We start from the raw sequence: 24,658 nt of genomic DNA on the forward strand, positions 1-24,658 counted from the left end.
ATCCCCCTTGGAAGAGACATGCAGGTCGCAGTATCTTAACAAGAGGGTTTAAATGCCCCTTAGAATAGGCTTGCAGGTCGCAGTAGCTTAACAATACAGTTTAAATGCCCCTTGGAAGAGACGTGCAGGTCGCAGTAGCTTAACAAGACAGTTTAAATGCCACTTGGAAGAAACGTGCAGGTCGCAGTAGGTTAACAAGACGGTTTAAATGCCCCTTGGAAGAGCGGTGGAGGTCGCAGTAGCTTAACAAGACACTTTAAATGCCCCTTGACAGAGATGTGCAGGTCGCAGTAGCTTAACAAGACGGTTTAAATGCCTCTTGGAAAAGTGGTGGAGGTTTCAGTAGATTACCAAGACGGTTTAAATGCACCTTGGAAGAGACGTGCAGGTCGCAGTAGCTTAAAAAGACACTTTTAATGCACCTTGGAAGAGACGTGCAGGTCGCAGTAGCTTAACAAGACGGTTTAAATCCCTCTTGGAAGAGATGTGCAGCTCGCAGTAGCTTAACAAGAGGGTTTAAATGCCCCTTGGAATAGGCTTGCTGGTCGCAGCAGCTTAACAAGATGGTTTAAATGCCCCTTGGAAGAGACGTGCATGTCGCAGTAGCTTAACAAGACGGTTTAAATGCCCCTTGGAAGAGACGTGCAGGTAGCAGTAGCTTAACAAGGCGGTTTAAATCCCCCTTGGAAGAGACATGCAGGTCGCAGTATCTTAACAAGACGGTTTAAATTCCCCTCGGAAGAAACGTGCAGGTAGCAGTAGCTTAACAAGACGGTTTAAATGCCCCTTAGAAGAGACATGCAGGTCGCAGGATCTTAACAAGAGAGTTTAAATGCCCCTTGGAAGAGACGTGCAAGTCGCAGTAGCTTAAAAAGACGGTTTAAATGCGCCTTGGAAGAGACGTGCAGGTCGCAGTAGCTTAACAAGACTGTTTAAATGCCCCTTGGAAGAGACGAGCAGGTCGCAGTAGCTTAAGAAGAGGCTTTAAATGGTCCTTGGAAGAAACGTGCAGGTCACAGTAGCTTAACAAGACGGTTTAAATGCCCCTTGGAAGAGCGGTGGAGGTCGCAGTAGCTTAACACGATGGTTTAAATGCCCCTTGGAAGAGACATGCAGGTTGCAGAGGCTTAACAAGACGGTTTAAATGCCCCTTGGAAGAGACATGCAGGTCGCGGTAGCTTAACAAGACGGTTTAAATGCCCCTTGGAAAAGTGGTGGAGGTTACAGTAGCTTAAAAAGATGGTTTAAATGCCCCTTGGAAGAGACGATCAAGTCGCAGGAGTTTAAAAAGAGGGTTTAAATGCCCCTTAGAATAGGCTTGCAGGTCGCAGTAGCTTAACAATACAGTTTAAATGCCCCGTGGAAGAGACGTGCAGGTCTCAGTAGCTTAATAAGACGGTTTAAATGCCCCTTGGAAGAAACGTGCAGGTCGCAGTAGCTTAATAAGACGGTTTAAATGCCCCTTGGAAGAGACGTGCAAGTCGCAGTAGCTTAACAAGACGGTTTAAATGCCCCTTGGAAGTGACGTGCAGGTAGCAGTAGCTTAAAAAGACGGTTTAAATCCCCCTTGGAAGAGACATGCAGGTCGCAGGATCTTAACAAGACAGTTTAAATGCACCTTGGAAGAGACATGCAGGCCGCAGTAGCTTAACAAGACGGTTTAAAAGCCCCTTGGAAGAGACGTGCAGGTAGCAGTAGCTTAACAAGACGGTTTAAATCCCCCTTGGAAGAGACATGCAGGTCGTAGGATCTTAACAAGAGGGTTTAAATGCCCCTTAGAATAGGCTTGCAGGTCGCAGTAGCTTAACAATACAGTTTAAATGCCCCGTGGAAGAGACGTGCAGGTCGCAGTAGCTTAATAAGATGGTTTAATTGCCCCTTGGAAGTGACGTGCAGGTACCAGTAGCTTAACAAGACGGTTTAAATCCCCCTTGGAAGAGACATGCAGGTCGCAGGATCTTAACAAGAGGGTTTAAATGCCCCTTAGAATAGGCTTGCAGGTCGCAGTAGCTTAACAATACAGTTTAAATGCTACGTGGAAGAGACGTGCAGGTCGCAGTAGCTTAATAAGATGATTTAAATGCCCCTTGGAAGAGAGGTGGAGGTCGCAGTAGCTTAACAAGACAGTTTAAATGCCCCTTGGAAGAGACGTGCAGGTCGCAGTAGCTTAACAAGACAGTTTAAATGCCACTTGGAAGAGACGTGCAGGTCGCAGTAGGTTAACAAGACGGTTTAAATGCCCCTTGGAAGAGCGGTGGAGGTCGCAGTAGCTTAACAAGACACTTTAAATGCCCCTTGACAGAGATCTGCAGGTCGCAGTAGCTTAACAAGACGGTTTAAATGCCCCTTAGAAGTGCGGTGGAGGTCGCAGTAGCTTAACAAGACGGTTTAAATGCCTCTTGGAAAAGTGGTGGAGGTTTCAGTAGATTACCAAGACGGTTTAAATGCACCTTGGAAGAGACGTGCAGGTCGCAGTAGCTTAAAAAGACAGTTTTAATGCACCTTGGAAGAGACGTGCAGGTCGCAATAGCTTAACAAGACGGTTTAAATGCCCCTTGGAAGAGACATGCAGGTCGCAGTAGCTTAACAAGACGGTTTAAATCCCTCTTGGAAGAGATGTGCAAGTCGCAGTAGCTTAACAAGAGGGTTTAAATGCCCCTTGGAATAGGCTTGCTGGTCGCAGCAGCTTAACAAGATGGTTTAAATGCCCCTTGGAAGAGACGTGCATGTCGCAGTAGCTTAACAAGACGGTTTAAATGCCCCTTGGAAGAGACGTGCAGGTAGCAGTAGCTTAACAAGGCGGTTTAAATCCCCCTTGGAAGAGACATGCAGGTCGCAGTAGCTTAACAAGACGGTTTAAATTCCCCTCGGAAGAGACGTGCAGGTAGCAGTAGCTTAACAAGACGGTTTAAATGCCCCTTGGAAGAGACATGCAGGTCGCAGGATCTTAACAAGAGAGTTTAAATGCCCCTTGGAAGAGACGTGCAAGTCGCAGTAGCTTAAAAAGACGGTTTAAATGCGCCTTGGAAGAGACGTGCAGGTCGCAGTAGCTTAACAAGACTGTTTAAATGCCCCTTGGAAGAGACGAGCAGGTCGCAGTAGCTTAACAAGAGGCTTTAAATGGTCCTTGGAAGAGACGTGCAGGTCACAGTAGCTTAACAAGACGGTTTAAATGCCCCTTGGAAGAGCGGTGGAGGTCGCAGTAGCTTAACACGATGGTTTAAATGCCCCTTGGAAGAGACATGGAGGTCGCAGCAGCTTAAAAAGACGGTTTAAGTGCCCCTTGGAAGAGAAGTGCAAGTCGCAGTAGCTTAAAAGACGGTTTAAATGCCCATTGGAAAAGTGGTGGAGGTTACAGTAGCTTAACAAGATGGTTTAAATGCCCCTTGGAAGAGACGTGCAGGTCGAAGTAGCTTAAAAAGAAGGTTTAAATGCCCCTTGGAAGAGAAGTGCAGGTTGCAGTAGCTTAACAAGACACTTTAAATGCCCCTTGGAAGAGACGTGCAGGTAGCAGTAGATTAACAAGACACTTTAAATGCCCCTTGGAAGAGACATGCAGGTCGCAGTAGCTTAACAAGATGGTTTAAATACCCCTTGGAAGAGACATGCAGGTCGCAGTAGCTTAACAAGACGGTTTAAATCCCCCTTGGAAGAGACATGCAGGTCGCAGTAGCTTAAAAAGAAGGTTTAAATGTCCCTTTGAAGAGACGAGCAGGTCGCAGTAGCTAAACAAGACGGTTTAAATGCCTCTTGGAAGTGAGGTGGAGATCGCAGTAGCTTAACAAGACGGTTTAAATGCCCCTTGGAAGAGACATGCAGGTCACAGCACCTTAACAAGACGGTTTAAATGCCCCTTGGAAGAGACGTGGAGGTCGCAGTAGCTTAACAAGACGGTTTAAATGCCCTTTGGAAGAGACATGCAGGTCGCAGTAGCTTAACAAAGCGTTTTAAATGCCCCTTGGAAGTGCTGTGGAGGTCGCAGTAGCTTAACAAGATGGTTTAAATGCCCCTTGGAAGTGCGGTGGAGGTCGCAGTAGCTTAACAAGATGGTTTAATTGCCCCTTGGAAGAGACATGCAGGTCGCAGCAGCTTAACAAGACGGTTTAAATGCCCCTTGGAAGAGACGTGCAGGTCGCAGTGGCTTAACATGAGGGTTTAAATGCCCCTTGGAAGAGACGTGCAGGTCGCAGTAGATTAACAAGACGGTTTAAATGCACCTTGGAAGAGACGTGAAGGTCGCAGTAGCATAAAAAGACGGTTTAAATGCACCTTGGAAGAGACGTGCAGGTCGCAGTAGCTTAACAAGACAGTTTAAATGCCCCTTGAAAGAGACGTGCAGGTCGCAGTAGCTTAACAAGACGGTTTAAATGCCCCTTGGAAGTGCGGTGGAGATCGCAGTAGCTTAACAAGACGGTTTAAATGCCCCTTGGAAGAGACATGCAGGTCACAGCACCTTAAAAAGACGGTTTAAATGCCCCTTGGAAGAGACGTGGAGGTCGCAGTTGCTTAACAAGACGGTTTAAATGCCCCTTGGAAGAGACATGCAGGTCGCAGTAGCTTAACAAAGCATTTTAAATGCCCCTTGGAAGTGCTGTGGAGGTCGCAGTAGCTTAACAAGACGGTTTAAATGCCCCATGGAAGAGACGTGCAAGTCGCAGTAGCTTAACAAGACGGTTTAAATGCCCCTTGGAAGAGACGTGCAGGTAGCAGTAGCTTAACAAGACGGTTTACATCCCCCTTGGAAGAGACATGCAAGTCGCAGTGTCTTAACAAGAGGGTTTAAATGCCCCTTAGAATAGGCTTGCAGGTCGCAGTAGCTTAACAATACAGTTTAAATGCCCCTCTGAAGAGACGTGCAGGTCGCAGTAGCTTAATAAGACGGTTTAAATGCCCCTTGGAAGAGACGTGCAGGTCGCAGTAGCTTAACAAGACAGTTTAAATGCCCCTTGACAGACATGTGCAGGTCGCAGTAGCTTAACAAGACGGTTTAAATGCCCCTTGGAAGTGCGGTGGAGGTCGCAGTAGCTTAACAAGATGGTTTAAATGCCCCTTGGAAGAGACATGCTGGTCGCAGCAGCTTAACAAGATGGTTTAAATGCCTGTTGGAAGAGACATGCAGGTCGCAGTAGCTTAACAAGACGGCTAAATGCCCCTTGGAAGAGACGTGCAGGTCGCAGTAGCTTAACAAGACGGTTTAAATGCCCCATGGAAACGTGGTGGAGGTTACAGTAGATTAACAAGACGGTTAAATGCACCTTGGAAGAGACGTGCAGGTCGCAGTAGCTTAAAAAGACGGTTTAAATGCACCTTGGAAGAGACGTGCAGTTCGCAGTAGCTGAACAAGACGGTTTAAATCCCCCTTGGAAGAGATGTGCAGGTCGCAGTAGCTTAACAAGAGGGTTTAAATCCCCCTTGGAAGAGATGTGCAGGTCGCAGTAGCTTAACAAGAGGGTTTAAATGCCCCTTGGAATAGGTTTGCTGGTCGCAGTAGCTTACCAAGACGGTTTAAATGCCCCTTGGAAGAGACGTGCAGGTCGCAGTAGCTTAACAAGACGGTTTAAATGCCCCTTGGAAAGTGGTGGAGGTTACAGTAGCTTAACAAGACGGTTTAGATGCCCCTTGGAAGAGACGAGTATGTCACAGTAGCTTAACAAGATGGTTTAAATGCACCTTGGAAGAGACATGCAGGTCGTAGTAGCTTAACAAGATGGTTTAAATCCCCCTTGGAAGAGACGTGCAGGTCCCAGTAGCTTAACAAGAGTGTTTAAATGCCCCTTGGAATAGGCTTTCAGGTCGCAGTAGCTTTACAAGACGGTTTAAATGCCCCTAGGAAGAGCGGTGAAGGTCGCAGTGGCTTAACAAGACAGTTTAAATGCCCCTTGGAAGAGACGTGCAGTTCGCAGTAGCTTAACAAGACAGTTTAAATACCCCTTGGAAGAGACGTGCAGGTCGCAGTAGCTTAATAAGACGGTTTAAATGCCCCTTCGAAGAGATGTTCAGGTCGCAGTAGCTTAATAAGATGGTTTAAATGCCCCTTGGAAGAGAGATGGAGGACGCAGTAGCTTCACAAGACAGTTTAAATGCCCCTTGGAAGAGACGTGCAGGTCGCAGTAGCTTAACAAGAGGGTTTAAATGCCCCTTTCAAGAGACGTGCAGGTCGCAGAAGCTTAACAAGAGGGTTTAAATGCCCCTTGGAAGAGACGTGCAGGTCGCATTAGCTTAACAAAATGGTTTAAATGCCCCTTGGAAGAGCGGTGGAGGTCGCAGTAGCTTAACAAGACTGTTTAAATGCCCCTTGGAAGAGACATGCAGGTCGCAGTAGCTTAACAAGACTGTTTAAATGCCCCTCTGAAGAGACGTGCAGGTTGCAGTAGCTTAACAAGACTGTTGAGATGCCCCTTGGAAAAGTGGTGGAGGTTACATTAACTTAACAAGACGGTTTAAATGCCCCTTGGAAGTGACGTTCAAGTCACAGTAGCTTAAAAAGACGGTTTAAATGCGCCTTGGAAGAAATGTGCAGGTCGCAGTAGCTTAATAAGACAGTTTAAATGCCCCTTGGAAGAGAGGTGGAGGTCGCAGTAGCTTAACAGGACAGTTTAAATGCCCCTTGGAAGAGACGTGCAGGTCGCAGTAGCTTAACAAGAGGGTTTAAATGCCCCTTTCAAGAGACGAGCAGGTCGCAGGAGATTAATAAGAGGGTTTAAATGCCCCTTGGAAGAGACGTTCAAGTCACAGTAGCGTAAAAAGACTGTTTAAATGCGCCATGGACGAGACGTGCAGGTCGCAGAAGCTTAACAAGATGGTTTAAATGCCCCTTGGAAGAGCGGTGGAGGTCGCAGAAGCTTAACACGATGGTTTAAATGCCCCTTGGAAGAGCGGTGTAGGTCGCAGTAGCTTAACAAGACTGTTTAAATGCCCCTTGGAAGAGACATGCAGGTCGCAGTAGCTTAACAAGACTGTTTAAATGCCCCTCTGAAGAGACGTGCAGGTTGCAGTAGCTTAACAAGACTGTTGAGATGCCCCTTGGAAGAGACGTGCAGGTCGCAGTAGATTAACAAGACGGTTTAAATGCACCTTGGAAGAGACGTGAAGGTCGCAGTAGCATAAAAAGACGGTTTAAATGCACCTTGGAAGAGACGTGCAGGTCGCAGTAGCTTAACAAGACAGTTTAAATGCCCCTTGAAAGAGACGTGCAGGTCGCAGTAGCTTAACAAGACGGTTTAAATGCCCCTTGGAAGTGCGGTGGAGATCGCAGTAGCTTAACAAGACGGTTTAAATGCCCCTTGCAAGAGACATGCAGGTCACAGCACCTTAAAAAGACGGTTTAAATGCCCCTTGGAAGAGACGTGGAGGTCGCAGTTGCTTAACAAGACGGTTTAAATGCCCCTTGGAAGAGACATGCAGGTCGCAGTAGCTTAACAAAGCATTTTAAATGCCCCTTGGAAGTGCTGTGGAGGTCGCAGTAGCTTAACAAGACGGTTTAAATGCCCCTTGGAAAAGTGGTGGAGGTTACAGTAGCTTAAGAAGACGGTTTAAATGCCCCATGGAAGAGACGTGCAAGTCGCAGTAGCTTAACAAGACGGTTTAAATGCCCCTTGGAAGAGACGTGCAGGTAGCAGTAGCTTAACAAGACGGTTTACATCCCCCTTGGAAGAGACATGCAAGTCGCAGTGTCTTAACAAGAGGGTTTAAATGCCCCTTAGAATAGGCTTGCAGGTCGCAGTAGCTTAACAATACAGTTTAAATGCCCCTCTGAAGAGACGTGCAGGTCGCAGTAGCTTAATAAGACGGTTTAAATGCCCCTTGGAAGAGACGTGCAGGTCGCAGTAGCTTAACAAGAGGGTTTAAATCCCCCTTGGAAGAGATGTGCAGGTCGCAGTAGCTTAACAAGAGGGTTTAAATGCCCCTTGGAATAGGTTTGCTGGTCGCAGTAGCTTACCAAGACGGTTTAAATGCCCCTTGGAAGAGACGTGCAGGTCGCAGTAGCTTAACAAGACGGTTTAAATGCCCCTTGGAAAGTGGTGGAGGTTACAGTAGCTTAACAAGACGGTTTAGATGCCCCTTGGAAGAGACGAGTATGTCACAGTAGCTTAACAAGATGGTTTAAATGCACCTTGGAAGAGACATGCAGGTCGTAGTAGCTTAACAAGATGGTTTAAATCCCCCTTGGAAGAGACGTGCAGGTCCCAGTAGCTTAACAAGAGTGTTTAAATGCCCCTTGGAATAGGCTTTCAGGTCGCAGTAGCTTTACAAGACGGTTTAAATGCCCCTAGGAAGAGCGGTGAAGGTCGCAGTGGCTTAACAAGACAGTTTAAATGCCCCTTGGAAGAGACGTGCAGTTCGCAGTAGCTTAACAAGACAGTTTAAATACCCCTTGGAAGAGACGTGCAGGTCGCAGTAGCTTAATAAGACGGTTTAAATGCCCCTTCGAAGAGATGTTCAGGTCGCAGTAGCTTAATAAGATGGTTTAAATGCCCCTTGGAAGAGAGATGGAGGACGCAGTAGCTTCACAAGACAGTTTAAATGCCCCTTGGAAGAGACGTGCAGGTCGCAGTAGCTTAACAAGAGGGTTTAAATGCCCCTTTCAAGAGACGTGCAGGTCGCAGAAGCTTAACAAGAGGGTTTAAATGCCCCTTGGAAGAGACGTGCAGGTCGCATTAGCTTAACAAAATGGTTTAAATGCCCCTTGGAAGAGCGGTGGAGGTCGCAGTAGCTTAACAAGACTGTTTAAATGCCCCTTGGAAGAGACATGCAGGTCGCAGTAGCTTAACAAGACTGTTTAAATGCCCCTCTGAAGAGACGTGCAGGTTGCAGTAGCTTAACAAGACTGTTGAGATGCCCCTTGGAAAAGTGGTGGAGGTTACATTAACTTAACAAGACGGTTTAAATGCCCCTTGGAAGTGACGTTCAAGTCACAGTAGCTTAAAAAGACGGTTTAAATGCGCCTTGGAAGAAATGTGCAGGTCGCAGTAGCTTAATAAGACAGTTTAAATGCCCCTTGGAAGAGAGGTGGAGGTCGCAGTAGCTTAACAGGACAGTTTAAATGCCCCTTGGAAGAGACGTGCAGGTCGCAGTAGCTTAACAAGAGGGTTTAAATGCCCCTTTCAAGAGACGAGCAGGTCGCAGGAGATTAATAAGAGGGTTTAAATGCCCCTTGGAAGAGACGTTCAAGTCACAGTAGCGTAAAAAGACTGTTTAAATGCGCCATGGACGAGACGTGCAGGTCGCAGAAGCTTAACAAGATGGTTTAAATGCCCCTTGGAAGAGCGGTGGAGGTCGCAGAAGCTTAACACGATGGTTTAAATGCCCCTTGGAAGAGCGGTGTAGGTCGCAGTAGCTTAACAAGACTGTTTAAATGCCCCTTGGAAGAGACATGCAGGTCGCAGTAGCTTAACAAGACTGTTTAAATGCCCCTCTGAAGAGACGTGCAGGTTGCAGTAGCTTAACAAGACTGTTGAGATGCCCCTTGGAAGAGACGTGCAGGTCGCAGTAGATTAACAAGACGGTTTAAATGCACCTTGGAAGAGACGTGAAGGTCGCAGTAGCATAAAAAGACGGTTTAAATGCACCTTGGAAGAGACGTGCAGGTCGCAGTAGCTTAACAAGACAGTTTAAATGCCCCTTGAAAGAGACGTGCAGGTCGCAGTAGCTTAACAAGACGGTTTAAATGCCCCTTGGAAGTGCGGTGGAGATCGCAGTAGCTTAACAAGACGGTTTAAATGCCCCTTGCAAGAGACATGCAGGTCACAGCACCTTAAAAAGACAGTTTAAATGCCCCTTGGAAGAGACGTGGAGGTCGCAGTTGCTTAACAAGACGGTTTAAATGCCCCTTGGAAGAGACATGCAGGTCGCAGTAGCTTAACAAAGCATTTTAAATGCCCCTTGGAAGTGCTGTGGAGGTCGCAGTAGCTTAACAAGACGGTTTAAATGCCCCTTGGAAAAGTGGTGGAGGTTACAGTAGCTTAAGAAGACGGTTTAAATGCCCCATGGAAGAGACGTGCAAGTCGCAGTAGCTTAACAAGACGGTTTAAATGCCCCTTGGAAGAGACGTGCAGGTAGCAGTAGCTTAACAAGACGGTTTACATCCCCCTTGGAAGAGACATGCAAGTCGCAGTGTCTTAACAAGAGGGTTTAAATGCCCCTTAGAATAGGCTTGCAGGTCGCAGTAGCTTAACAATACAGTTTAAATGCCCCTCTGAAGAGACGTGCAGGTCGCAGTAGCTTAATAAGACGGTTTAAATGCCCCTTGGAAGAGACGTGCAGGTCGCAGTAGCTTAACAAGACAGTTTAAATGCCCCTTGACAGAGATGTGCAGGTCGCAGTAGCTTAACAAGACGGTTTAAATGCCCCTTGGAAGAGACATGCTGGTCGCAGCAGCTTAACAAGATGGTTTAAATGCCTGTTGGAAGAGACATGCAGGTCGCAGTAGCTTAACAAGACGGCTAAATGCCCCTTGGAAGAGACGTGCAGGTCGCAGTAGCTTAACAAGACGGTTTAAATGCCCCATGGAAACGTGGTGGAGGTTACAGTAGATTAACAAGACGGTTAAATGCACCTTGGAAGAGACGTGCAGGTCGCAGTAGCTTAAAAAGACGGTTTAAATGCACCTTGGAAGAGACGTGCAGGTCGCAGTAGCTGAACAAGACGGTTTAAATCCCCCTTGGAAGAGATGTGCAGGTCGCAGTAGCTTAACAAGAGGGTTTAAATCCCCCTTGGAAGAGATGTGCAGGTCGCAGTAGCTTAACAAGAGGGTTTAAATGCCCCTTGGAATAGGTTTGCTGGTCGCAGTAGCTTACCAAGACGGTTTAAATGCCCCTTGGAAGAGACGTGCAGGTCGCAGTAGCTTAACAAGACGGTTTAAATGCCCCTTGGAAAGTGGTGGAGGTTACAGTAGCTTAACAAGACGGTTTAGATGCCCCTTGGAAGAGACGAGTATGTCACAGTAGCTTAACAAGATGGTTTAAATGCATCTTGGAAGAGACATGCAGGTCGTAGTAGCTTAACAAGATGGTTTAAATCCCCCTTGGAAGAGACGTGCAGGTCCCAGTAGCTTAACAAGAGTGTTTAAATGCCCCTTGGAATAGGCTTTCAGGTCGCAGTAGCTTTACAAGACGGTTTAAATGCCCCTAGGAAGAGCGGTGAAGGTCGCAGTGGCTTAACAAGACAGTTTAAATGCCCCTTGGAAGAGACGTGCAGTTCGCAGTAGCTTAACAAGACAGTTTAAATACCCCTTGGAAGAGACGTGCAGGTCGCAGTAGCTTAATAAGACGGTTTAAATGCCCCTTCGAAGAGATGTGCAGGTCGCAGTAGCTTAATAAGATGGTTTAAATGCCCCTTGGAAGAGAGATGGAGGACGCAGTAGCTTCACAAGACAGTTTAAATGCCCCTTGGAAGAGACGTGCAGGTCGCAGTAGCTTAACAAGAGGGTTTAAATGCCCCTTTCAAGAGACGTGCAGGTCGCAGAAGCTTAACAAGAGGGTTTAAATGCCCCTTGGAAGAGACGTGCAGGTCGCATTAGCTTAACAAAATGGTTTAAATGCCCCTTGGAAGAGCGGTGGAGGTCGCAGTAGCTTAACAAGACTGTTTAAATGCCCCTTGGAAGAGACATGCAGGTCGCAGTAGCTTAACAAGACTGTTTAAATGCCCCTCTGAAGAGACGTGCAGGTTGCAGTAGCTTAACAAGACTGTTGAGATGCCCCTTGGAAAAGTGGTGGAGGTTACATTAACTTAACAAGACGGTTTAAATGCCCCTTGGAAGTGACGTTCAAGTCACAGTAGCTTAAAAAGACGGTTTAAATGCGCCTTGGAAGAAATGTGCAGGTCGCAGTAGCTTAATAAGACAGTTTAAATGCCCCTTGGAAGAGAGGTGGAGGTCGCAGTAGCTTAACAAGACAGTTTAAATGCCCCTTGGAAGAGACGTGCAGGTCGCAGTAGCTTAACAAGAGGGTTTAAATGCCCCTTTCAAGAGATGAGCAGGTCGCAGGAGCTTAATAAGAGGGTTTAAATGCCCCTTGGAAGAGACGTTCAAGTCACAGTAGCGTAAAAAGACTGTTTAAATGCGCCATGGAAGAGACGTGCAGGTCGCAGAAGCTTAACAAGATGGTTTAAATGCCCCTTGGAAGAGCGGTGGAGGTCGCAGAAGCTAAACACGATGGTTTAAATGCCCCTTGGAAGAGACATGCAGTTTGCAGCAGCTTAAAAAGACGGTTTAAATGCCACTTGGAAGAGACGTGCAGGTCGCCGAGGCTTAACAAGACGGTTTAAATGCACCTTGAAAGAGACATGCAGGTCGCAGTAGCTTAACAAGACGGTTTAAAAGCCCCTTGGAAGAGACGTGCAGGTCGCAGTAGCTTAACAAGAGGGTTTAAATGCCCCAAGGAAGAGATGTGCAGGTCGCAGTAGCTTAATAAGACGGTTTAAATGCCCCTTGGAAGAAAGGTGGAGGTAGCATTAGCTTAACAAGACAGTTTAAATAAATGCCCCTTGGAAGAGACGTGCAGGTCTCAGTAGCTTAATAAGAGGGTTTAAATGCCCCTTGGAAGAGACCTGCAGGTCGCAGTAGCTTAACAAGATGGTTTAAATGCCCCTTGGAAGAGCGGTGGAGGTCACAATAGCTTAACAAGACGGTTTAAATGCCCCTTGGAAGAGACATGCAGGTCGCATTAGCTTAACAAAATGGTTTAAATGCCCCTTGGAAGAGCGGTGGAGGTCGCAGTAGCTTAACAAGACTGTTTAAATGCCCCTTGGAAGAGACATGCAGGTCGCAGTAGCTTAACAAGACTGTTTAAATGCCCCTCTGAAGAGACGTGCAGGTTGCAGTAGCTTAACAAGACTGTTGAGATGCCCCTTGGAAAAGTGGTGGAGGTTACATTAACTTAACAAGACGGTTTAAATGCCCCTTGGAAGTGACGTTCAAGTCACAGTAGCTTAAAAAGACGGTTTAAATGCGCCTTGGAAGAAATGTGCAGGTCGCAGTAGCTTAATAAGACAGTTTAAATGCCCCTTGGAAGAGAGGTGGAGGTCGCAGTAGCTTAACAAGACAGTTTAAATGCCCCTTGGAAGAGACGTGCAGGTCGCAGTAGCTTAACAAGAGGGTTTAAATGCCCCTTTCAAGAGACGAGCAGGTCGCAGGAGCTTAATAAGAGGGTTTAAATGCCCCTTGGAAGAGACGTTCAAGTCACAGTAGCGTAAAAAGACTGTTTAAATGCGCCATGGAAGAGACGTGCAGGTCGCAGAAGCTTAACAAGATGGTTTAAATGCCCCTTGGAAGAGCGGTGGAGGTCGCAGAAGCTTAACACGATGGTTTAAATGCCCCTTGGAAGAGACATGCAGTTTGCAGCAGCTTAAAAAGACGGTTTAAATGCCACTTGGAAGAGACGTGCAGGTCGCCGAGGCTTAACAAGACGGTTTAAATGCACCTTGAAAGAGACATGCAGGTCGCAGTAGCTTAACAAGACGGTTTAAAAGCCCCTTGGAAGAGACGTGCAGGTCGCAGTAGCTTAACAAGAGGGTTTAAATGCCCCTTGGAAGAGATGTGCAGGTCGCAGTAGCTTAATAAGACGGTTTAAATGCCCCTTGGAAGAAAGGTGGAGGTAGCATTAGCTTAACAAGACAGTTTAAATAAATGCCCCTTGGAAGAGACGTGCAGGTCTCAGTAGCTTAATAAGAGGGTTTAAATGCCCCTTGGAAGAGACCTGCAGGTCGCAGTAGCTTAACAAGATGGTTTAAATGCCCCTTGGAAGAGCGGTGGAGGTCACAGTAGCTTAACAAGACGGTTTAAATGCCCCTTGGAAGAGACATGCAGGTCGCAGTAGCTTAACAAGACGGTTTAAATGACACTTGGAAGAGACGTGCAGGTCGCAGTAGCTTAACAAGACGGTTTAAATGCCCCTTGGAAGAGACGTGCAGGTCGCAGTAGCTTAACAAGACGGTTTAAATGCCCCTTCGAAGAACGGTGGAGGTCGCAGTAGCTTAACAAGACAGTTTAAGTCCCCCTTGAAAGAGACGTGCAGGTCGCAGTAGCTTAACAAGACGGTTTAAATGCCCCTTGGAAGAGCGGTGGAGGTCGCAGTAGCTTAACAAGACGGTTTAAATGCCCCTTTGAAGAGACGTGCAGGTCGCAGTAGCTTAATTAGACTGTTTAAATGCTGCTTGGAAGAGATGTGCAGGTCGCAGTAGATTAACAAGATGGTTTAAATGCCCCTTGGAAGAGCGGTGGAGGTCACAGTAGCTTAACAAGATGGTTTAAATGCCCCTTGGAAGAGACATGCAGGTAGCAGTAGCTTAACAAGAAGGTTTAAATGCCCCTTGGAAGAGACGTGCAGGTCGCAGTAGCTTAACAAGACTGTTGAGATGCCCCTTGGAAAAGTGGTGGAGGTTATAGTAGCTTAACAAGACGGTTTAAATGCCCCTTGGAAGAGACGTTCAAGTCGCAGAAGCTTAAAAAGACGGTTTAAATGAGCCTTGGAAGAGACGTGCTGGTCGCAGTAGCTTAACAAGACGGTTTAAATGCCCCTTGGAAGAGCGGTGGAGGTCGCAGAAACTTAACAAGACAGTTTAAATGCCCCTTGGAAGAGACGTGCAGGTTGCAGAAGCTTAATAAGACGGTTTAAATGCCCCTTGGAAGAGATGTGCAGGTCGCAGTAGCTTAATAAGACGGTTTAAATGCCCCTTGGAAGAGAGGTTGAGGTCACAGTAACTTAAAAATACAGTTTAAATGCCCCTTGGAAAAGACGTGCAGGTCGCATTAGCTTAACAAGACGCTTTAAATGCCACTTGGAAGAGACGTGCAGGTCGCAGTAGCTTAACAAGACGGTTTAAATGCCCCTTGGAAGAGCGGTGTAGGTCGCAGTAGCTTAACAAGATGGTTTAAATGCCCCTTGGAAGAGACATGCAGGTCGCAGCAGCTTAAAAAGACGTGCAAGTCGCAGTAGCTTAACAAGACGGTTTAAATGCCACTTGGAAGTGCGGTGGAGGGTGCAGTAGCTTAACAAGATGGTTTAAATGCCCCCTGTAAGAGACATGCAGGTCGCAGCAGCTTAACAAGACAGCTTAAATGCCACTTTGAAGAGACGTGCAGGTAGCAGTGGCTTAACAAGATGGTTTAAATGCCCCTTGGAAGAGACATGCTGGTCACAGTAGCTTAACAAGACAGTTTAAATGCCCCTTGGAATAAAGGAGCAGGTCGCAGTAGCTTAACAAGACGGTTTAAATGCCCCTTGGAAGAGCGGTGGAGGTCGCAGAAGCTTAACAAGACAGTTTAAATGCCCCTTGGAAGAGATGTGCAGGTCGCAGTAGCTTAATAAGACGGTTTAAATGCCCCTTGGAAGAGAGGTGGAGGTCACAGTAACTTAAAAAGACAGTTTAAATGCCCCTTGGAAGAGGCGTGCAGGTCGCAGTAGCTTAACAAGACGGTTTAAATGCCACTTGGAAGAGACGTGCAGGTCGCAGTAGCTTAACAAGACAGTTTAAATGCCCCTTGAAAGAGCGGTGGAGGTCGCAGTAGCTTAACAAGACAGTTTAAATGCCCCTTGAAAGAGACGTGCAGATCGCAGTAGCTTAACAAGATGGTTTAAATGCCCCTTGGAAGAGCGGTGGAGGTCGCAGTAGCTTAACAAGACAGTTTAAATGCCGCTTGAAAGAGACGTGCAGGTCGCAGTAGCTTAACAAGATGGTTTAAATGCAACTTGGAAATGCGGTGGAGGTCGCAGCAGCTTAACAAGACGGTTTAAATGCCCCTTGGAAGAGACGTGCAGGTCGCAGTGGCTTAATAAGACGGTTTAAATGCACCTTGGAAGAGACGTGCAGGTCACAGAAACTTAACAAGAGGGTTTAAATGCCCCTTGGAATAGGCTTGCAGGTCGCAGTAGCTTACCAAGATGGTTTAAATGCCCCTTGGAAGAGACGTGCAGGTCGCAGTAGCTTAACAAGACGGTTTAAATGCACCTTGGAAGAGCGGTGGAGGTCGCAGTAGCTTAACAAGACCGTTTAAATGCCCCTTGGAAGAGACGTGAAGGTCGCAGTAGCTTAACAAGACGGTTTAAATGCCCCTTGGAAGAGATGTGCAGGTCGCAGTAGCTTAATAAGACGGTTTAAATGCCCCTTGGCAGAGAGGTGGAGGTAGCATTAGCTTAACAAGACAGTTTAAATGCCCCTTGGAAGAGACGTGCAGGTCTCAGTAGCTTAATAAGACGGTTTAAATGCCCCTTGGAAGAGACCTGCAGGTAGCAGTAGCTTAACAGGACGGTTTAAATGTCCCTTGGAAGTGCGGCGGAGGTCGCAGTAGCTTAACAAGACGGTTTAAATGTCCCTTGGAAGTGCGGTGGAGGTCGCAGTAGCTTAACAAGACGGTTTAAATGCCCCTTGGAAGAGACGTACAGGTCGCAGCACCTTAACAAGACTGTTTAAATACCCCTTGGAAGAGACGTGCAGGTAGCAGTAGCTTAAAAGACGTTTTAAATGTCCCTTGGTAGAGACATGCAGGTCTCAGTAGCTTAACAAGACGGTTTAAATGCCCCATGGAAGAGAAGTGCAGGTCGCAGTAGCTTAACAAGACCGTTTAAATGCCCCTTGGAAAAGTGGTGGAGGTTACAGTAGCTTAATAAGACGGTTTAAATGCCCCTTGGAAGAGACGTGCAGGTCGCAGGAGCTTAACAAGACCGTTTAAATGTCCCTTGGAAGAGACGTGCAAGTCACAGTAGCTTAACAAGACGGTGTAAATGCCCCTTGGAAAAGACGTGCAGGTCGCAGTAGCTTAACAAGACGGTTTAAATGCCCCTTGGAGGAGACGTGCAGGCAGCAGTAGCTTAACAAGATGGTTTAAATGCCCCTTGGAAGAACGGTTTAGTTCGCAGTAGCATAACAAGATAGTTTAAATGCCCAATGGAAGAGACGTGCAGGTAGCAGTAACTTAACAAGAAGGGTTAAATGCCCCTTGGAAGAGGCTTGCAGGACGCAGTAGCTTACCAAGACGATTTAAATGCCCCTTGGAAGAGACGTGCATTTCGCAGTAGCTTAACAAGACAATTTAAATGCCCCTTGGAAGAGCGGTGGAGGTCGCAGTAGTTTAACAAGACGGTTTAAATGCCCCTTGGAAGAGACATGCAGGTCGCAGCATCTTAACAAGATTGTTTAATTGCCCCTTGGAAGAGACGTGCGGGTCGCAGTAGCTTAACAAGACGGTTTCAATGTCCCTTGGTAGAGACATGCAGGTCGCAGTAGCTTAACAAGACGGTTTAAATGCCCCATGGAAGAGACGTGCAGGTCGCAGTAGCTTAACAAGACGGTTTAAATTTCCATTGGAAGAGACGTGCAAGTCGCAGTAGCTTAACAAGAGGGTTTAAGTGCCCCTTGGAAGAGACGAGCAGGTCGCAGTAGCTTAACAAGACGGTTTAAATGCCCCTTGGAAGAGACGTGCAGTTCGCAGTAGCTTAACAAGACAGTTTAAAGCCCCCTTGGAAGAGACGTGCAGGTCGCAGTAGCTTAACAAGATGGTTTAAATGCCCCTTGGAAGAGCGGTGGAGGTCACAGTAGCTTAATAAGACGGTTTAAATGCCCCTTGGAAGAGACGTGTAGGTCGCAGTAGCTTAACAAGATGGTTTAAATGCCCCTTGGAAGAGCGGTGGAGGTCACAATAGCTTAACAAGACGGTTTAAATGCCCCTTGGAAGAGACATGCAGGTAGCAGTAGCTTAACAGGACGGTTTAAATGCCCCTTGGAAGAGACGTGCTGGTCGCAGTAGCTTAACAAGACTGTTGAGATGCCCCTTGGAAAAGTGGTGGAGGTTACAGTAGCTTAACAAGACGGTTTAAATGCCCCTTGGAAGAGCGGTGGAGGTCGCAGTAGCTTAACAAGACAGTTTAAATGCCCCTTGGAAGAGACGTGAAGGTCGCAGTAGTTTAACAAGACGGTTTAAATGCCCCTTGGAAGAGATGTGCAGGTCGCAGTAGCTTAGCAAGACGGTTTAAATGCCCCTTGGAAGTGCGGTGGAGGTCGCAGTAGCTTATCAAGATGGTTTAAATGCCCCTTGGAAGAGACATGCAGGTCGCAGTGGCTTAACAAGACGGTTTAAATGCCTCTTGGAAGAGACGTGCAGGTCTCAGAAACATAACAAGAGGGTTTAAATGCCACTTGGAATAGGCTTGCAGGTCGCAGTAGCTTAACAAACGGTTTAAATGCCCCTTGAAAGAGCGGTGGAGGTCGCAGTAGCTTAACAAGACAGTTTAAATGCCCCTTGGAAGAGACGTGAAGGTCGCAGTAGCTTAACAAGACGGTTTAAATGCCCCTTGGAAGAGATGTGCAGGTCGCAGTAGCTTAAAAAGACGGTTTAAATGCCCGTTGGAAGAGAGGTGGAGGTAGCATTAGCTTAACAAGACAGTTTAAATGCCCCTTGGAAGAGACGTGCAGGTCTCAGTAGCTTAATCAGACGGTTTAAATGCCCCTTGGAAGAGATGTGCAGGTCGCAGTAGCTTAATAAGATGGTTTAAATGCACCTTGGAAGAGCGGTGGAGGTCGCAGTAGCTTAACAAGACAGTTTAAATGCCCCTTGGAAGAGACGTGAAGGTCGCAGTAGCTTAACAAGACGGTTTAAATGCCCCTTGGAAGAGATGTGCAGGTCGCAGTAGCTTAATAAGACGGTTTAAATGCCCCTTGGCAGAGAGGTGGAGGTAGCATTAGCTTAACAAGACAGTTTAAATGCCCCTTGGAAGAGACGTGCAGGTCTCAGTAGCTTAATAAGACGGTTTAAATGCCCCTTGGAAGAGACCTGCAGGTAGCAGTAGCTTAACAGGACGGTTTAAATGTCCCTTGGAAGTGCGGCGGAGGTCGCAGTAGCTTAACAAGACGGTTTAAATGTCCCTTGGAAGTGCGGTGGAGGTCGCAGTAGCTTAACAAGACGGTTTAAATGCCCCTTGGAAGAGACGTACAGGTCGCAGCACCTTAACAAGACTGTTTAAATACCCCTTGGAAGAGACGTGCAGGTAGCAGTAGCTTAAAAGACGTTTTAAATGTCCCTTGGTAGAGACATGCAGGTCTCAGTAGCTTAACAAGACGGTTTAAATGCCCCATGGAAGAGAAGTGCAGGTCGCAGTAGCTTAACAAGACCGTTTAAATGCCCCTTGGAAAAGTGGTGGAGGTTACATTAGCTTAATAAGACGGTTTAAATGCCCCTTGGAAGAGACGTGCAGGTCGCAGGAGCTTAACAAGTCCGTTTAAATGTCCCTTGGAAGAGACGTGCAAGTCACAGTAGCTTAACAAGACGGTGTAAATGCCCCTTGGAAAAGACGTGCAGGTCGCAGTAGCTTAACAAGACGGTTTAAATGCCCCTTGGAGGAGACGTGCAGGCAGCAGTAGCTTAACAAGATGGTTTAAATGCCCCTTGGAAGAACGGTTTAGTTCGCAGTAGCTTAACAAGATAGTTTAAATGCCCAATGGAAGAGACGTGCAGGTAGCAGTAACTTAACAAGAAGGGTTAAATGCCCCTTGGAAGAGGCTTGCAGGACGCAGTAGCTTACCAAGACGATTTAAATGCCCCTTGGAAGAGACGTGCAGGTCGCAGTAGCTTAACAAGACAATTTAAATGCCCCTTGGAAGAGCGGTGGAGGTCGCAGTAGCTTAACAAGACGGTTTAAATGCCCCTTGGAAGAGACATGCAGGTCGCAGCATCTTAACAAGATTGTTTAATTGCCCCTTGGAAGAGACGTGCAGGTCGCAGTAGCTTAACAAGACGGTTTCAATGTCCCTTGGTAGAGACATGCAGGTCGCAGTAGCTTAACAAGACGGTTTAAATGCCCCATGGAAGAGACGTGCAGGTCGCAGTAGCTTAACAAGACGGTTTAAATTTCCCTAGGAAGAGACGTGCAAGTCGCAGTAGCTTAACAAGACGGTTTAAGTGCCCCTTGGAAGAGACGAGCAGGTCGCAGTAGCTTAACAAGACGGTTTAAATGCCCCTTGGAAGAGACGTGCAGGTCGCAGTAGCTTAACAAGACAGTTTAAAGCCCCCTTGGAAGAGACGTGCAGGTCGTAGTAGCTTAACAAGATGGTTTAAATGCCCCTTGGAAGAGCGGTGGAGGTCACAGTAGCTTAACAAGACAGTTTAAATGCCCCTTGGAAGAGACGTGCAGGTCGCAGTAGCTTAACAAGACAGTTTAAATGCCCCTTGGAAGAGACGTGCTGGTCGCAGTAGCTTAATAAGACGGTTTAAATGCCCCTTGGAAGAGACGTGTAGGTCGCAGTAGCTTAACAAGATGGTTTAAATGCCCCTTGGAAGAGCGGTGGAGGTCACAATAGCTTAACAAGACGGTTTAAATGCCCCTTGGAAGAGACATGCAGGTAGCAGTAGCTTAACAGGACGGTTTAAATGCCCCTTGGAAGAGACGTGCAGGTCGCAGTAGCTTAACAAGACTGTTGAGATGCCCCTTGGAAAAGTGGTGGAGGTTACAGTAGCTTAACAAGACGGTTTAAATGCCCCTTGGAAGAGCGGTGGAGGTCGCAGTAGCTTAACAAGACAGTTTAAATGCCCCTTGGAAGAGACGTGAAGGTCGCAGTAGTTTAACAAGACGGTTTAAATGCCCCTTGGAAGAGATGTGCAGGTCGCAGTAGCTTAGCAAGACGGTTTAAATGCCCCTTGGAAGTGCGGTGGAGGTCGCAGTAGCTTATCAAGATGGTTTAAATGCCCCTTGGAAGAGACATGCAGGTCGCAGTGGCTTAACAAGACGGTTTAAATGCCTCTTGGAAGAGACGTGCAGGTCTCAGAAACATAACAAGAGGGTTTAAATGCCCCTTGTTATAGGCTTGCAGGTCGCAGTAGCTTAACAAACGGTTTAAATGCCCCTTTGAAAGAGCGGTGGAGGTCGCAGTAGCTTAAAAAGACAGTTTAAATGCCCCTTGGAAGAGACGTGAAGGTCGCAGTAGCTTAACAAGACGGTTTAAATGCCCCTTGGAAGAGATGTGCAGGTCGCAGTAGTTTAATAAGACGGTTTAAATGCCCCTTGGAAGAGAGGTGGAGGTAGCATTAGCTTAACAAGACAGTTTAAATGCCCCTTGGAAGAGACGTGCAGGTCTCAGTAGCTTAATCAGACCGTTTAAATGCCCCTTGGAAGAGATGTGCAGGTCGCAGTAGCTTAATAAGATGGTTTAAATGCACCTTGGAAGAGAGGTGGAGGTCGCAGTAGCTTAACAAGACAGTTTAAATGCCCCTTGGAAGAGCGGTGGAGGTCGCAGTAGCTTAATAAGATGGTTTAAATGCCCCTTGGAAGAGACGTGCAGGTCGCAGTAGCTTAACAAGACGGTTTAAATGCACCTTGGAAGAGACGTGCAGGTCGCAGTAGCTTAACAATACGGTTTAAATCCCCCTTGGAAGAAACGTGCAGGTCGCAGTAGCTTAACAAGAGGGTTTAAATGCCCCTTGGAATAGGCTTGCAGGTCGCAGTAGATTACCAAGACGGTTGAAATGCCTCTTGGAAGAGACGTGCAGATAGCAGAAGCTTAGCAAGATGGTTTAAATGCCCTTTGGAAGAGCGGTGGAGGTCGCAGTAGCATAACAAGTTGGTTTAAATGTCCCTTGGGAGAGACATGCAGTTCCCATCAGCTTAAAAAGATGGTTTAAATGCCCCTTGGAAGAGACGTGCAGGTCGCAGTGGCTTAACAAGACGGTTTAAATGCCCCTTGGAAGAGACATGCCAGTCGCAGTAGCTTAACAAGACGGTTTAAATGCCCCTTGGAAGAGACATGCAGGTCGCAGTAGCTTAACAAGACGGTTTAAATGACCCTTGGAATAGACGTGCAAGTCGCAGTAGCTTAAAAACACGGTTAAAATGAGCCTTGGAAGAGACGTGCAGGTGGCAGTAGCTTAACATGACGGTTTAAATGCCCCTTGGAAGAGACAAGCAGGTCGTAGTAGCTTAACAAGATGGTTTAAATACCCCTTTGAAGAGACGTGCAGGTCGCACTAGCTAAACAAGACGGTTTAAATCCCCCTTGGAAGAGACGTGCAGGTTGCAGTAGCTTAACAAGAGGGTTTAAATGCCCCTTGGAAGAGACATGCAGGTCGCAGCAGCTTAACAAGATGGCTTAAATGCCACTTTGAAGAGACGTGCAGGTAGCTGTGGCTTAACAAGACGGTTTAAATGCCCCTTGGAAGAGACGTGCAAGTCGCAGTAGCTTAACAAGAGGGTTTAAATGCGCCTTGGAAGAGACGTGCTGGTCGCAGTAGCTTAACAAGAAGGTTTAAATGCCTCTTGGAAGAGCGGTGGAGGTCGCAGTAGCTTAACAAGACAGTTTAAATGCCCCTTGAAAGAGATGTGCAGGTCGCAGTAGCTTAACAAGACGGTTTAAATGCCCATTGGAAATGCGGTGGAGGTCGCAGTAGCTTAACAAGATGGTTTAAATGCCCCTTCAAAAGACATGCAGGTCACAGCAGCTTAACAAGACGGTTTAAATGCCCCTTGGAAGAGACATGCAGTTCGCAGTAGCTTATCAAGACTGTTGGGATGCGCCTTGGAAAAGTGGTGGAGGTTACAGTAGCTTAACAAGACCGTTTAAATGCCCCTTGGAAGAGACGTGCAAGTCTCAGTAGCTTAAAAAGACGGTTTAAATGAGCCTTGGAAGAGACTTGCAGGTTGCAGTAGCTTAACAAGACGGTTTAAATGCCCCTTGGAAGAGACGAGCAGGTCGCAGTAGCTTAACAAGACGCTTTAAATGCCCGTGGGAAGAGAGGTGGAGGTCGCAGTAGCTTAACAAGACAGTTTAAATGCCCCTTGGAAGAGACTTGCAGGTCGCAGTAGCTTAACAAGACGGTTTAAATGACACTTGGAAGAGACGTGCAGGTCGCAGTAGCTTAACAAGACGGTTTAAATGCCCCTTGAAAGAGACGTGCAGGTCGCAGTAGCTTAAAAAGACGGTTTAAATGCCCCTTGGAAGAGCGGTGGAGGTCGCAGTAGCTTAACAAGACGGTTTAAATGCCCCTTTCAAGAGACGTGCAGGTCGCAGTAGCTTAATTAGACTGTTTAAATGCTGCTTGGAAGAGATGTGCAGGTCGCAGTAGCTTAATAGGATGGTTTAAATGCCCCTTGGAAGAGAGATGGAGGTCGCAGTAGATTAACAAGACAGTTTAAATGCCCCTTGGAAGAGACGTGCAGGTCGCAGTAGCTTAAAAAAAGGGTTTAAATGCCCCTTTCAAGAGACGTGCAGGTCGCAGGAGCTTAACAAGAGGGTTTAAATGTCCCTTGGAAGAGACGTGCAGGTCGCAGTAGCTTAACAAGATGGTTTAAATGCCCCTTGGAAGAGCGGTGGAGGTCACAGTAGCTTAACAAGATGGTTTAAATGCCCCTTGGAAGAGACATGCAGGTAGCAGTAGCTTAACAAGAAGGTTTAAATGCCCCTTGGAAGAGACGTGCAGGTCGCAGTAGCTTAACAAGACTGTTGAGATGCCCCTTGGAAAAGTGGTGGAGGTTATAGTAGCTTAACAAGACGGTTTAAATGCCCCTTGGAAGAGACGTTCAAGTCGCAGAAGCTTAAAAAGACAGTTTAAATGAGCCTTGGAAGAGACGTGCAGGTCGCAGTAGCTTAACAAGATGGTTTAAAAGCCCCTTGGAAGAGCGGTGGAGGTCACAGAAGCTTAACAAGACAGTTTAAATGCCCCTTGGAAGAGACGTGCATGTTGCAGTAGCTTAATAAGACGGTTTAAATGCCCCTTGGAAGAGATGTGCAGGTCGCAGTAGCTTAATAAGACGGTTTAAATGGCCCTTGGAAGAGAGGTGGAGGTCACAGTAACTTAAAAATACAGTTTAAATGCCCCTTGGAAAAGACGGGCAGGTCGCATTAGCTTAACAAGACGCTTTAAATGCCACTTGGAAGAGACGTGCAGGTCGCAGTAGCTTAACAAGACGGTTTAAATGCCCCTTGGAAGAGCGGTGTAGGTCGCAGTAGCTTAACAAGATGGTTTAAATGCCCCTTGGAAGAGACATGCAGGTCGCAGCAGCTTAAAAAGACGTGCAAGTCGCAGTAGCTTAACAAGACGGTTTAAATGCCACTTGGAAGTGCGGTGGAGGGTGCAGTAGCTTAACAAGACGGTTTAATTGCCCCCTGGAAGAGACATGCAGGTCGCAGCAGCTTAACAAGACAGCTTAAATGCCACTTTGAAGAGACGTGCAGGTAGCAGTGGCTTAACAAGATGGTTTAAATGCCCCTTGGAAGAGACATGCAGGTCGCAGTAGCTTAACAAGATGGTTTAAATGCGGCTTGGAAGAGACGTGCTGGTCACAGTAGCTTAACAAGACAGTTTAAATGCCCCTTGGAATAAACGAGCAGGTCGCAGTAGCTTAACAAGACGGTTTAAATGCCCCTTGGAAGAGCGGTGGAGGTCGCAGAAGCTTAACAAGACAGTTTAAATGCCCCTTGGAAGAGACGTGCAGGTCACAGTAGCTTAACAAGACGGTTTAAATGCCCCTTGGAAGAGACGTGCAGGTCGCAGTAGCTTAATAAGACGGTTTAAATGCCCCTTGGAAGAGAAGTGGAGGTCACAGTAACTTAAAAAGACAGTTTAAATGCCCCTTGGAAGAGGCGTGCAGGTCGCCGTAGCTTAACAAGACGGTTTAAATGCCACTTGGAAGAGACGTGCAGGTCGCAGTAGCTTAACAAGACAGTTTAAATGCCCCTTGAA

The sequence above is a fragment of the Phyllobates terribilis genome, unplaced genomic scaffold, assembly GCF_046119375.1.
Source record: "Phyllobates terribilis strain yellow unplaced genomic scaffold, ASM4611937v1 Scaffold_10__3_contigs__length_209671492, whole genome shotgun sequence".
In the NCBI taxonomy this organism is placed as follows: domain Eukaryota; kingdom Metazoa; phylum Chordata; class Amphibia; order Anura; family Dendrobatidae; genus Phyllobates; species Phyllobates terribilis.